Here is a 15,678-nt window from a genome sequence, read left to right as displayed (position 1 = left end):
GTCAACCCCCCTGACAGCTGCGTCTCTTTTAGAATTTTTTTGGATACTGTTTTGTTTCCGCAGCGCGGCAGGCTTTTCAGCGCGTCACACGAGCCATTCAGACGCTGGTACTCGGCGCTGTATCCGCGTGAACGCGGCTCGCAGGGGACGGCGCTCGCTGCAAAAAAGCGCCGCAGAAGCGAATGCTGGGCACTGTATAATGTATGCCGCGTCCCGTGCCGGCGACGGCATCGATGAGGCGCGCACGCGCTCTGCCCTCTCGTGAATTTTGGAACATTCGCCCGCTGTCACGCAGCGGTCACGTGTGGCTGTGTTTGCATTGAACGATTCAGACGGAGACAGGCGGAGTTTCATCCGGCGCCTCGCCGTCGCTAATCTAAACTCTGGTTGAGTGCTAGCCAGACCTGCTAGACACTTCACGCCAATCCTTGCAAACGTGGAATACGCTGGCTCATTAAAAGATTATACGGTCGGATGCAGGGTTGAAACCGATACCGGTATTGTAGTTCCGAATAAGCGCTATTTTTCGGTATTTATTTGCTCTCGGTGAGAAAAGGTGTTTTTCATTTTCTACTAATAACTGAGTAAAAAGTCTGCAATATTGGTTAGTCATAGCAGCAGTGCCAAAATATTTTTTAAGTAAATCTCTTTTAAGAAAGCGGAAGTAAATTTTATTTGTAAAATATGCGTTAATTTGAAATATTGCGAGTGTGAAGACCGATCAGTTCTATTTTAATAACAATACCATCAGAAACGAGCAACAAACACGTGCCATAAGAACAGGTACAGCGCCGGCCGATGTGGCCGTGCGGTTCTAGGCGCTTCAGTCTGGAACCGCGTGACCGCTACGGTCGCAGGTTCGAATCCTGCCTCGGGCATGGATGTGTGTGATGTCCTTAAGTTAGTTAGGTTTAAGTAGTTCTAAGTTCTAGGGGACTAATAACCTCAGCAGTTGAGTCCCATAGTGCTCAGAGCCATTTGAACCATTTGAACAAATTTCTCTTCTCCCCAATCCTATTCAATACCTCCTCATTAGTTACCTGATCTACCCATCTAATCTTCAGCATTCTTCTGTAGCACCACGTTTCTATAGCTTCTATTCTCTTCTTGTCTAGAGTATTTCTCGTCCACGTTTGACTTCCATACATGGCTACACTCCATACAAATACTTTCAGAAACGACTTCCTCACACTTAAATCTATACTCGATGTTAACAAATTTCTCTTCTTCAGAAACGCTTTTTCTTGCCTTTGCCATTCGACATTTTATATCCCCTCTACTTCTACCGTCATCAGTTATTTTGCTCCCGAAATAGCAAAACTCATTTACTACTTTAACCGTCTCATTTCCTAATCTAATATCCTCAGCACCACCCGATTTAATTCGACTACATTCCATTATTCTCGTTTCGCTTTTGTTGATGTTCATCTTATACCCTCCTTCCCAGGTGGTAAGGGACCCAAACTGGCGAACAATGCTCAGGAGCCGGTGGAACGAGCGCCTTGTAAGCCATTACTTTAGTGGATGAATTATATTTCCTTATGAATCTTCCTGTCAATCTCAGTGTAGCATCTGCTTTTCCTACTGTTTGTTTTATTGTCGTCATGCCACTTAAGGTCGCTCCGGCTAAATACTCCTAGATGTTTTACGGTGGTTACTGTTTCCAGCAATTTTTCTTCAGTACTGCAGTTGCTCCCTAGTAGATTTCTTTTCCCCTGAATTGCCGTTGTGTCCTGTCACTTCTCACCAGCAGGTTGCATGTTTCTCAGAATTATTTCACGTAAACGCTCGAAAATGTCGGGGTCCACCTCGATGTATTTATTTATCCGCACGTCGAATGATTACGCATAACTGAGAAGTGTTTCGGATGTAATGTGGTGACGTGCATTCCTGATACGTTGAATCACGTGCAGACAATGAGTGAATCAATGAATGTTTCGAAACAAGAGCTATACGGAAAAAACTGCAAAGCACTGAGTCGTTTGCCATACATGTCTGGTTTTCATGTTTTTGATCCAATGTATCTCTCGTTAGACAATACCGCTTTAGGAACTCAACTGTCGGTTACAGCACAATCTCCAGTGCTACGAGAAAAAGCCATCGTGTCTGTGTGTTTGTCGTCGAGCACGCTAATCTGAAACTACTACACGCATTTTCGGGGCATTTTCGCAGATAACTTGAGCACAGTTTGGGGCGCCGTGTAGGTTTTAGTTCATCAAAATCGGATTACGAAAAAAAAAGACATCGTGATATAAAGTTTGACTGCAACTACCTCGTGCGTTTGTCTGTCAGTCTGTCTGAACACGCTAACTTCCACAGCTACTAAATGGATTTTTATGGGGTTTTCATCGGTAACTTCAGCGTTGCTAGGGACAGCGAATAGGCCATATTTCGTCAAAATCGCATCACATAGAAGATATATTCATATACATTACAAAATTGTGTGTATATACCGGATGATCAAAAAGTCAGTATAAATTTGAAAACTTAATAAACCACGGAATAATGTAGATAGAGAGGTAAAAATTGACACAGATGCTTGGGATGACATGGGGTTGTATTAGATTTTGTAACTGCTACCGTGACGGGTGAGAGGTACGCCGATATGTTACAGAATCGCATCATCCCTAGCCTGGCTGATAAACACCTGCTGGAACGTACGATGTTTATGCAGGATGGCGCTGCACCCCATATTGCTAGAAGCGTGAAAAATCTCTTGCGTGCGGCGTTTGGTGATGATCGTGTGCTCAGCTGCCACTTTCGTCATACTTGGCCTCCCAGGTCCCCAGACCTCAGTCCGTGCGATTATTGGCTTTGGGGTTACCTGAAGTCGCAAGTGTATCGTGATCGACCGACATCTCTAGGGATACTGAAAGACAACATCCGACGCCAATGGCTTACCGTAACTCCGGACATGCTTTACAGTGCTGTTCACATTATTCCTCGACTGCAGCTATTGTTGAGGAATGATGGTGGACATTTTGAGCATTTCCTGTAAAGAACATCATCTTTGCTTTGTCTTACTTTGTTATGCTAATTATTGCAATTCTGATCAGATGAAGCGCCATCTGTCGGACATTTTTTGAACGTTTGTGTTTTTTTTGTTCTAATAAAACCCCATGTCATTCCAAGGATGTGTGTCAATTTGTACTTCTGTATCTACATTATTCCGTGATTTATTCAGTTTTCAAATTTATACTGACTTTTTGATCACCCGGTATATTTGTGTTCCACATCTCGTCCGAAACCAGTGTACCGATTTCAACCACTTGCCGTCTGGAAACAATCGCTGTGGGGCTAAGAATCATGTAACTGTCAAAGAGTTTAGGGTGGGCTGAGGGTGAAAAAACAGAGCAGCCCACGGCACGTAAAAATCCTTAATCAAGTCTTCCAGTATTTGAGAACGAGGGCAGTTGCTGACTTGCAACAGACTTTACACATAATTTCAAACGTTTACGAAACTCTTTCACGTGAAAACCCCTAGAGAATTATGAAAGGAAAAAAGTTTATCGGTTACTACATTTTTTGCTGTCCGCGCAGTAAAACCGCCGCATGAAGCATGACGTTTTATCACATTTTTTGCTGCTACATGTACTGCCGACACATTTTGTACACGATATGTACATATACCACTGATCGTACCAGCAAGATTACATGATTTTACGGCACATAGCTCAGGGAATATGGCGTCATGTCAATGAGATGCGTGGGAACCTGCCGCATCATGCGTGACATTTTAATTTATTACTTCTTTATTCGCAACACATTTTGCAGACAGTAGCCACATATAGCACTGGATCTACCTGCAGAATTATATCGTTGTGCGGCACACAATGCAGGATATGCCGCGTCATAGACGTTGGGCTGCGTGTCTGTGATACTATTGGGGAGAAATTCGCTAGTGATGTGGGTGAAATATGTGAACAAATACATGTGAACTATGTTAAATACGAGGGTATTTCGGAAAGTGAAGATACACCGTACGCCAGAGAAGAGTTTTGGCGAGCAAGTTGGCAACACTGGTGTTAACCTTGAACCGTTAGCTTTCTCCTCGCGGTCGTTCAGCAGTTGAACATTGCTTCTGGTTGGTGTAGGTCGTGTTTAAAATGGCTGCGCCGATTCAGAACCCCGCCAAATGCGAAGTGCGCTCCGTCATACGTTTTCTTCATGCAAAAGGTCAGCGGCCAGCGGATCTTCACAAAGAAATTGTTTCTGATTATGGGAACATTACGAATCGACAAAATGTAACGAAATGGTGTCGTCATTTCTCTGAAGGTAGGACCGATGTTCATGACGAACAAAGAACAGGTCGACCATCTGTGATCTCTGATGCTTCGGAGAACGGAGGAAACAATTCGTGCGAATAGACGTCTCACATTGAAAGAATTGCATCAGATCATACCGGACGTGTCAATGACAACTCTTTATGACGTTGCGACTGTCAAGTTAGGGTACAGGAAATTGTGTGCGCGCTGGGTTCCAAAACTGTCAATGGAAGAACACAAAAAGAAAAGGATGGGCTTTGCAGTCGACTTCCTCACACGCTATGCTGAAGCTGGTGATGAGTTTCTTGATCACATTGTGACAGGTGACGAGACGTGAGTTTATCACCATACACCTGAATCCAAGCAACAATCAATGCAATGGCGCCATTCGAATTCAACAAAAGCCAATAAATGCAAAACGTCGATTTCATGACAACGCTCGGCCTCACACAGCGTTCGTAACCAAAGTGCTACTCAAACAATTCAAATGGGACGTATTGGACCATAGCCCGGACCTTGCGCCCACCGACTTCCATGTCTTCCGTTACCTGAAGTAACATCTTGGTGGAAAATCATCCCACGACGATGAAGAGATCATAGATGAAGTTCACATGTGGTTCCGACAACAGGCGGCAACCGTCTATGACTGTGGGATACAAAAGCTTGTGCATCGACTTAACAAATGTTTGGATAACGGGGGTTATTATGTCGAAAAATAACAAATAATCCAGTTAATAAGATGTAACTGACGTTTTATAAATAAATGTTCTATTTAAGGACTGCGAGCCATTGTATCTTTACTTTTCGAAATGCCCTCGTATATGTGAAATACTTGTTTTGTAAATAAAATCGCCTTTCCTTGTTGGAACTTAATTTAACTAAAACATTCATATTTCTTTACGTACTACACGAATATGTAATAAAAAATGGGGGTTCCTATTTAAAAAAAGAAACGCAGTTGATATCCGTTTGATCTATGGCAGCGCCATCTAGCGGGCCAACCATAGCGCCATCTGGTGTCCCTCTTCAAGCTAGACAAGTTTCGTTGTTTGTAGTTTTTTCTTTTGATGCTTATTTCGTGAGATATTTGGCCCGGTCACGATCAATGGACCACCCTGTATATCGATATTTTGAAAAAAAAATTATCTATATTTAATTAACTTTACGATGTTTTATCAACAGCCCAAGTACGAATCACTGCAGTGGGCAGGCAAAGACGCTATCTAGAATCTCAAAACCCAAGGAGAGGAGGAATGACGGTTCCGTGGCTGTGGCGCCGCTGGAGAAGGAAGTCATGGGAGCAGAGTGCCTGGAACGGTGATCGCTCCGGCTGGTTCCTGGACAGGCGGCCTTGAGACGTGCCGTGAGTCAGCTGGAGAGAGAGAGAGAGAACGCCACGGCAGTAGCCATGCGATAGCGTGGCGCAACACCGCCGCAACTCATTGCGTTCTGCCTGCAGGGAAGTTGCCGGCGCGCTTCCGTACTGGGAAAGGTGTTACTTTGTAGTGGCCGTCTCCAGAATAGATGGGTTAGGGCCGCAACAGCTGCTTGACGTCGCCAGGCCCGGTGTCCTGTGATTTTACAATGTTCCTTATAGTCCGTCTTGATTTGCAAAATTTTTATTCATATGACCGGTTTCGGTTCATCCAGCACCATTGTCAGATCTGATATTTCGGTTACAGGTGTAACCCGTCCAAATCCAGCAACTTGCACATGATACGCCTGTAACCGAAATATCAGATCTGAAGATGGTTCTGGATGAACCGAAACCGGTCATATGAATAAAAATTTTGCAAATCAAGACGGATTGTAAGGAACATTGTAAAATCACTGATTGCTGCTATCCTATCAGACGTAATGTCTGTTTTTGCAGAATCCTGTGATTTGTTCGCTTCACAGTTTTGTTTCCACACACACAGTGCAGCAGCGATAGAACTCACCCGCCAGCCGTCTGTCCGATATTCTGTCTTCACGTGAGATTTCAGTCCTCTGTATGATTATCACTGATTCGTGTTTTGTCGCGAGCGTAATGCAGGAGCAGCGTGCTACACCTTCGGCATCCGTCAAGGGCCACGAGACAGACGGAAACCAACCTAAATTGTAGCATCGAACATGCTGGTTTTTTTTCTGGTGTCGTCAACAGTGAAGCAGCCAGGAGTAATACAAATTTTGTGCAAGTCCATAACAGGCAGCAAACGCTTGTGGTATTTTATATTAAAAAACTAAAAACCCGCCTCGATTGCCAAAAAAGCACCTAGTGTTAAGTGCTGTCCCAGGTTTCGGCGGTAGATAACTACACCATCTTCAGAACAACAATAAAACCCACAAGTGCCTAAGAAGACCTTTGTCAATGATTAAAAGAACACCATAGCTATACATTTATAAACGACAATCATTGACAAAGGTCTTCTTAGGCACTTGTGGGCTTTATTGTTGTTCTGAAGAAGGTGTAGTTATCTACGCCGAAACCTGGGACAGCACTTAACACTAGGTGCTTTTTTGGCAATCGAGGCGGGTTTTTAGTTTTTTAATGTATTGACCAACGATTGCTGACGCGCTGCGATGTTGAAGGTTCTTGCTTGTGGTAATTCCCAAACGCTTGACTCGTGCAGTAGCAGCGTCAGAACCTGCGGGCGTGAGCGTGTATTTCTTACTCTCCGAGAAAGGCATATCAACGGAAACGGAACACTACGGAATTTGACGATTCTAAGAACAAGTTAGCGCGAAGAACGGTACTCGGTTACTACGACAGAGGAGAGTATTCGTCAACTAGAAAAATACGGAGTGATCTCCGCGAGAAAAGTGATTATTCTGGCTCAGAGACCTGCGTTCATCTTCTTCTCCGCTCACTTTGTTTTAGTTTCAGAGAGGGTAATGATGGACGAAAAATTTTTAATCATCCGCAGAATGCGTGAACAGTACGTTGAATACCGATGACAGTTGCTGATAATACAAACGTAAGAAGAGCGTCCGGACAGATTCTGCCTAAATGTCTGCCCGCTGTTCCACACTGCTACAGCGGCAAAACGATTCTTAGTCATTGGGGGAAGTGGCAACAAAACGACTATTCACGTTGGTGTGTAGAATATATGAGTCTGGCGACATGCCATCTGACTTTCGGAAAAGCATCATCCACACAATTCCGAAGACGGCAAGAGCTGACAAGTGCGATAATTATCGCACAATCAGCTTAACAGCTCATGCATCGAAGCTGTATACAAGAATAATATACAGAAGAATGGAAAAGAAAATTGAGAATGCGCTAGGTGACGATCAGTTTGGCTTTAGGAAAAGTAAAGGGACGAGAGAGGCAATTCTGACGTTACGGCTAATAATGGAAGCAAGGCTAAAGGAAAACCAAGACACTTTCATAGGATTTGTCGACCTGGAAAAAGCGTTCGACAATATAAAATGGTGCAAGCTGTTCGAGATTCTGAAAAAAGTAGGGGTAAGCTATAGGGAGAAACGGGTCATATACAATATGTACAACAACCAAGAGGAAATAATAAGAGTGGACGATCAGGAACGAAGTGCTCGTATTAAGAAGGGTGTAAGACAAGGCTGTAGCCTTTCGCCCCTACTCTTCAATCTGTACATCGAGGAAACAATGATGGAAATAAAAGAAAGGTTCAGGAGTGGAATTAAAATACAAGGTGAAAGGATATCAGTGATACGATTCGCTGATGACATTGCTATCCTGAGTGAAAGTGAAGAAGAATTAAGTGATCTGCTGAACGGAATGAACAGTCTAATGAGTACACAGTATGGTTTGAGAGTAAATCGGAGAAAGACGAAGGTAATGAGAAGTAGTAGAAATGAGAACAGCGAGAAACTTAACATCAGGATTGATGGTCACGAAGTCAATGAAGTTAAGGAATTCTGCTACCTAGGCAGTAAAATAACCAATGACGGACGGAGCAAGGAGGACATCAAAAGCAGACTCGCTATGGCAAAAAAGGCATTTCTGGTCAAGAGAAGTCTACTAATATCAAATACCGGCCTTAATCTGAGGAAGAAATTTTGAGGATGTACGTCTGGAGTATAGCATTGTATGGTAGTGAAACATGGACTGTAGGAAAACCGGAAGAGAAGAGAATCGAAGCATTTGAGATGTGGTGCTATAGACGAATGTTGAAAATTAGGTGGACTGATAAGGTAAGGAATGAGGAGGTTCTACGCAGAATCGGAGAGGAAAGGAATATGTGGAAAACACTGATAAGGAGAAGGGACAGGATGATAGGACATCTGCTAAGACATGAGGGAATGACTTCCATGGTACTAGAGGGAGCTGTAGAGGGCAAAAACTGTAGAGGAAGACAGAGACTGGAATACGTCAAGCAAATAATTGAGGACGTAGGTTGCAAGTGCTACTCTGAGGTGAAGAGCTTGGCACAGGAAAGGAATTCGTGGCGGGTCGCATCAAATCAGTCAGTAGACTGATGACCAAAAAAAAAAAAAAAGTCATCCTGTACTGCAACTGCAGCGTTTATCTGGGAAAGGCTACTTCCTGCACCATGTTTGCCGCTCGCTTTTCGGTTTACAGACACTCTGCACCGTACCAGCATTTCCCTTCCAGTTCTAGTATGTGGGCTGACAAAATAAGTTCCGTGAGACTGAGTGTGTATGTAGTGGAGTTATTTTCAGTTTATTAGGTGAGGAGGAGGCGGAGATGAGAGTCTAACGTCCCGTCCACAACGAGGGGAGGGGGAGTAACTATGTTGTAGTCACATGGTGGTCAATTAATGAGTGGCACTTCTCTCATCATTAACTGTATTACTGATAGAGTGCGTAAATCTTTACGATTTAGGAATTGCTGGCACTTGTGGAATGGGCTATACTGAGTGTTGTTGTTGTTGTTGTTGTTGTTGTTGTGGTCTTCAGTCCAGAGACTGGTTTGATGCAGCTCGCCATGCTACTCTATCCTGTGCAGGCTTCTTCATCTCCCAGTACCTACTGCAACCTACATTCTTCTGAATCTGCTTGGTGTATTCATCTCTTGGTCTCCCTCTACGATTTTTACCCTCCACGCTGCCCTCCAATACTAAATTGGTGATCCCTTGATGCCTCAGAACATGTCCTACCAACCGGTCCCTTCTTCTAGTCAAGTTGTGCCACAAATTTCTCTTCTCTACAATTCTATTCAATACCTCCTCATTAGTTTGTGATCCACCGATCTAATCTTCAGCATTCTTCTGTGACACCACATTTCGAAAGCTTCTATTCTCTTCTTGTCTAAACTATTTATCGTCCACGTTTCACTTCCATACATGGCATACTTTCAGAAACTACTTCCTGACGCTTAAATCTATACTCGATGTTAACAAACTTCTCTTCTTCAGAAACGCTTTCCTTGCCATTGCCAGTCTACATTTTATATCCTCTCTACTTCGACCATCATCAGTTATTTTGCTCTCCAAAGCAAAACTCCTTTACTACTTTAAGTGTCTCATTTCCTAGTCTAATTCCGGCAGCATCACCCGATTTAATTCGACTACATTCCATTATCCTCGTTTTGCTTTTGTTCATGTTCATCTTATATCCTCCTTTCAAGACCCTGTCCATTCCGTTCAGTTGCTTTTCCAGTTCCTTTGCTGTCTCTGACAGAATTACAATGTCGTCGGCGAACCTCAAAGGTTTTATTTCTTCTCCAGAGATTTTCATTTCTACTCCGAATTTTTCTTTTGTTTCCTTTACTGCTTGCTCAACTTACCACGTATCCACAGTATTTAGGCCTACAGGTGTATGAAAAAGAACCATCCGTTTTTTTTTTAATTCATAACTACGACTTTTGCTCAGCAAGTAATGCACCGCATTTTTTTCTTCAACATTTCTTTATTGAACATAAGGAGAATTACACAGACGAAAGAATCGTGTTTTATCTACACACCCTATTTTTCCTCGTAATCTCCATCCCGTTCTGTGGGCTTCCTCCAGCGCGAAACAAGGGCACGTATACCCCGTCGGTACCAGTTCTTGTCCTCGTGGCGGAGGTAGTGCTTCGCTCTGTGAATCACGTCCTTGTCGTCCTCAAAATCTCTTCTCGAGTTCTAATGCGTCTTTCCTTGCGAATGACATCATCATCTCGTTGCAACACATCAGGCGTTAACGTCGTGGATGGTCTCGCCGACCGCTGCAAATCGTGGAGCTCCGCCGAATCGCCATCTGATGACCTCACCCCCCAGCGACTAACTGTGCTTCCGGGAAGGAGCGCCTGGTTCCCGGCACGAATCGGCCAGGCGGATTTGTGTCGATGTCCGGTGAGCCGGCCAGTCTGTGGATGGTTTTCAGCGGTTTTCCATCTGCCTCGGCGAATGCGGGCTGGTTCCCCTTATTCCGCCTTAGTTACACTATGTCGGCGATTGCTGCGCAAACAAGTTCTCCTCGTACGCGTACACCACCATTACTCTACCAGGCAAACATAGGGAGTTACACTCGTCTGGTGTGAGACGTACCCTGGGGGGTCCACCGGGGACCGAACCGCACAATAACCCTGGGTTCGGTGTGGGGCGGCGGAGGGGTGAAGTGGACTGGGGTAGTCGTCGTGGGGTGGTGGACCACTGCGGCTGCGGCGGGGACGGAGCCTCTCCGTCATTTCTAGGTCCCCTGTTAACATACAATACAACTGTACTTCTGTCGACAGCAGATGGTGCATCGACACTGCACAAGCGTTTGTGAGTATTCCCCACTGTTTCTTCCTCTGCAGTGAGAAACCCAATGACGGCACGTTGCTTGTAGCGTGCATCACCTACAGACGCCATTTTGCAACTGTCCTGCAGCTACGCTGTCTGTCTAAAGTGACAGAAACGTGACGCGCTCTCTCAGGATACTTCAAATAATACATACGTAACGTTTCGCATTCGTAGCATTGTTTTCGGCTTAGAAAAAAATGCGGGGCATTACTTTCAGGGCAACCGTCGTATTATGTTATTTGAAATATGTGCCGGAACAACATACTGTTGCAAAGAGTAGACTCTCGAGTTTGACATGGTTCCCACTAGGTATCAGCAGTGTGTGCCCACTTCATTTCTCGTAGAAACGGTGTCGGGACAACAGAAAGCGTTTTGTGTTCCACGTTTGACGCAGCGCGAGTCGGTAATAACTGTTCAGCGTGACTCTCGTACTAGCTATGCTGTGGATCCTGCTATAGCACAGCGCATTAGACGATGGCATCGAGAGTTCCGAGAAACAGGTTGTTTGTGTGAAGGCGAATCGCCGGGCAGTCCCCGAGTGTCTGACACAGACGTCGAACGCATCCGCCACAGTTTCACAAAGAGTCCGCAGAAATCCGTTCGCCGTGCAGCTCGACAGCTGAACTTGCCCCCGATGGCCGTCTGGCGTTGTGTTGCGTCGACCTTTACACGTGAAACCGTACGAAATTCAGCTACTGCAAGCTCTTCGTGAGGGTGACAAACGACAACGTGTGGAGTTCAGTAATTCCGTTCTTGGCGAGATTGAGGAGGAAAGTTTTCTTCCACGCTTAGTGTTTATTGAGGAGGCAACATTCCATTTAAGGAAAGGTGAACCGTCATAATGTGAGAATATGGGGTATAGAACAACCACATGAAGTTTTACAGCATGAGAGGGACTCTCCGAAATTTAGTGTTTCGTGCAGTTTTACGGGAAGAGGTGTATGGTCCATTTTTCTTTGCCGAGAAGACTGTTACAGGAAGCACATATCTCGACATGCTTGACAACTTTCTTTTCCCCCATTTGGGGACTGATTCGAACGATTCCATTTACCTACAGGATGGGGCAGCACCACACTGGCATCTGGAGGTGCGGGAATTTTTAAATCAAAGAATTACTCAAACTTCATGGCAGATTAAAACTGTGTGCCGGACCGAGACTCGAACTCGGGACCCTTGCCTTTCGCGGGCAAGTGCTCTGCCGACTGATCTACCCAAGCACGACTCACGCCCCGTCCTCACAGCTTTACTTCTGCCAGTACCTCGTCTACTACCTTCCAGACTTAACAGAAGCTCTTCTGCGAACCTAAGCCATGTCTCCGCAATATCCTTTCTTTCAGGAGTGCTAGTTCTGCAAGGTTAGCTGGAGAGCTTCTGTAGAGTTTGGGAGATAGGAGACGAGGTACTGGCGCAGTTTGAGCTGTGAGGACGGGGTGTGAGTAGTGCTTGGGTAGCTCAGTCGGTTAGAGCACTTGCCCGCGAAAGGCAAAGATCCCCAGTTCGAGTCTCGGTCCGGCACACAGTTTTAATCTGCCAGAAAGTTTCATATCAGCGCACACTCCGGTGCAGAGTGAAAATCTCATTCTGGAAAGGATTACTGGTCGATGGATAGGTCGCACTGGACCAAATGATTCAGTCTTACTTTACTGGCCTCCAGGGTCACCAGACATGAGTGTAATTATTTCTTGTGGGGGTTTATAAAAGACTCGTGCCTCTATTACCAAAGATAATGAATGAAATGAGACATCGCATAGCAGCAGCTGTGGAAGCTGTAACTCAAGACATGCTCGCTGGCGTGTGAGAACAATTTGAATAATGCATTGACATATACCATGAACCGCAAGGAGGGCGTATTGAACACCTATGAAAAACCATGAAAAAGAACATTTTGACTTTTCCTTCCATCAAAAAACAAAATTCATTAGTTTCAGAAATACAGACGTGCCAAATCTGATGATTCTTTTTGACACACCCTGTGTATTGCATGATGGATGTGAATATGTCTTATGGAATAGTACTGGTCAAGTTTAAATCTAGAAACGTAATCTGTTGCAATGCATTGCTTGGCATGTGTTGAAATATCTGAAGTTCCGTAACACCTAGATCACCAACTTCCATTAAAGAGGGGGCCAGTTTAGGGCTCTGGGCCCATTTAGATGTTGGGAGAGCTGAGACTGGGGTGATGCAAGCTGCGAAAAGTATTCCTGTTATTGATAGTACAAAGTTCTGGTTCAGAATTTTTTTATTATAAAAAATTCTTTCCTGTGCTGTTGATGGCACGGGTCGATGCTGAGGATCAATTTGTCTTCATAGATATTGGTGCAAATGGGATTGGTCAGTTTTTAATAATTCGAATATGGGCAAAAAGTTGCAAAGTAACCTTCTGAACATACCGAAGAACCGAACATTGACTAACGGTCCTGAAAGCGAACCACTGCCTTTTTTGTTTGGTTGCTGATGAAGCTTTTGGTTTACCGAGGCACATTTTGCTCCCGTTTGCTAAAAAGAACGCTAACCCCATCAAAGAAAATTTCAATCGTAGGCATATAACTACTCGTCGTATGGTTGAATGCACAACAGCCATTTTGCGGACTTCAAAGTTTCCAATTGCAGACGACAAAGACAACTACATTGTCTCCCGTGTGTGTGCGCGCACACACACACATGTAACCTGTGTGTGGGAGGGTAGACACGGCGGAGACAGCTGCGTCGCAAATGGAAAACTGTGTCGCTGCCCCTTCGCTCCGTGTGCGCTCTTGCATATGGGTGCACAGTGTCTGCGGAAGAGACGAGACAGTTGCGCGGCAAAAAGTCTCCCGTGTGCGCCCGCCCTATACTACGTTCGTTGCTGCTGCTGCTGATGAAGTTACCGTTTACGCTTGCTAGGAGGATGACAAGCGCAAGCGTGTAGTCTTAACGACCGAAAAGAAATTAGATTTAAGGGATAATTTAGGAAAGAGGATGACTACCGGATAAGCATACGGAGAGAGAGAGACGTACAGAAAAATAAAATTTTTAAATGTTGCAACTGAAGCTATCATAAAAGGTTATTTTCACGGCGCAAGCTTTCTTTGCAGTCACCTTCGTTGCGCCGATATTAGTCCATATACCTTACGTGATTACCCTTTTTAGAGATGTCATTACTCTTCGAATAAACTGTTTTCTCTGGTAGTCGTTATCGCAGTACGAACAGCCTCAGAGAGATTGAAACGCACGTCATTATTCCTCAGTTCTGAGCTGATTAGAGATTTTATTTGTCACCAAATAGACACCGCGTTGAATGGAACTCTACAGATTGTTGAGACATTCCGTCTGAGCAGGCACATCATTCGCTGGCCGCTGTATGGGTAGATGTGCTTCTGTCTTGTTGCCCGTCGGTAGCAGTGCCTAGTTCAAATGGCTCTGAGCACTATGGGACTTCTGAGGTCATCAGTCCCCTAGAACGTAGAACTACTTAAACCTAACTAACTTAAGGACATCACACACATCCATGCCCGAGGCAGGATTCGAACCTGCGACCGTAGCGGTCGCGCGGTTCCAGACTGTCCGCAGCTCGTGGTCGTGCGGTAGCGTTCTCGCTTCCCGCGCCCAGGTTCCCGGGTTCGATTCCCGACGGGGTCAGGGATTTTCTCTGCCTCGTGATGACTGGGTGTTGTGTGCTGTCATTAGGTTAGTTAGGTTTAAGTAGTTCTAAGTTCTAGGGGACTGATGACCATAGATGTTAAGTCCCATAGTGCTCACAAGGGAACCTCCCAATCGCACCCCCCTCAGATTTAGTTATAAGTTGGCACAGGGATAGGCCTTGAAAAACTGAACACAGATCAATCGAGAAAACAGGAAGAAGTTGTGTGGAACTATGAAAAAATAAGCAAAATATACAAACTGAGTAGTCCATGCGGAAGATATGCAATATCAAGGACACTGTAAGCTACGGAGCGCCGTGGTCTCGTGGTTAGAGGGAGGAGCTGTGGAAGGTGAGGTCCTTGGTTCGAGTCTTCCCTCGAGTGAAAATTTTACTTTCTTTATTTTCGCAAAGCTACGATCTGTCCGTTCATTCATTGACGTCACTGTTCACTGTAATAAGTTTAGTGTCTGTGTTTTGCGACCGCACCGCAAAACCGTGCGATTAGTAGACGAAAGGACGTGCCTCTCCCATAAGAACCGAAAACATTTGATCGCAAGGTCATAGGTCAACCGATTCCTCCACAGCGAAACACGTCTGATATATTCTATACGACACTGGTGACGGCATGTGCGTCACTTGACAGGAATATGTTGCCGACCCACCTAACTTGTACACTTGGCGAATGGGTAAAAAGATTCTTCTACCTTGCCCGATTTAGGTTTTCTTGTGGATGTGATAATCACTCCCAAAAAAGTGTTGAAAACTTAAGAGTTTGTCACGTAAACTGCAACAAATCAATGCAACAGTTTCACAGTCGCACAGTTTTCCCTGTGCTCTGTGAAAACATATGTTTTTTACGTTTTCAAATATTTCCGTGTGTAGACCGTCAAATCCTGCATATGTCCAAGCAAATCTGAACATTTCCTGGAATTTTGGAGGGCGAAGTTGATTATGTCTGAGTGCCTGAACTTTGATAATTGTCTGAAAATAAAAAATTAAACTTTTCACTCGAGAGAAGATTTGAACCAAGGACTTCTCGTTCCGCAGCTGGTCACGCTAACCACGGGACAACGGCGCTCCTGAGTTCACACACTCTTTGATG

Source organism: Schistocerca nitens, chromosome 12 (assembly GCF_023898315.1).
Source record: "Schistocerca nitens isolate TAMUIC-IGC-003100 chromosome 12, iqSchNite1.1, whole genome shotgun sequence".
Lineage (NCBI taxonomy): Eukaryota > Metazoa > Arthropoda > Insecta > Orthoptera > Acrididae > Schistocerca > Schistocerca nitens.
The sequence above is the reverse complement of the archived record's forward strand: the minus strand, read 5'-3'. Positions refer to the sequence as shown.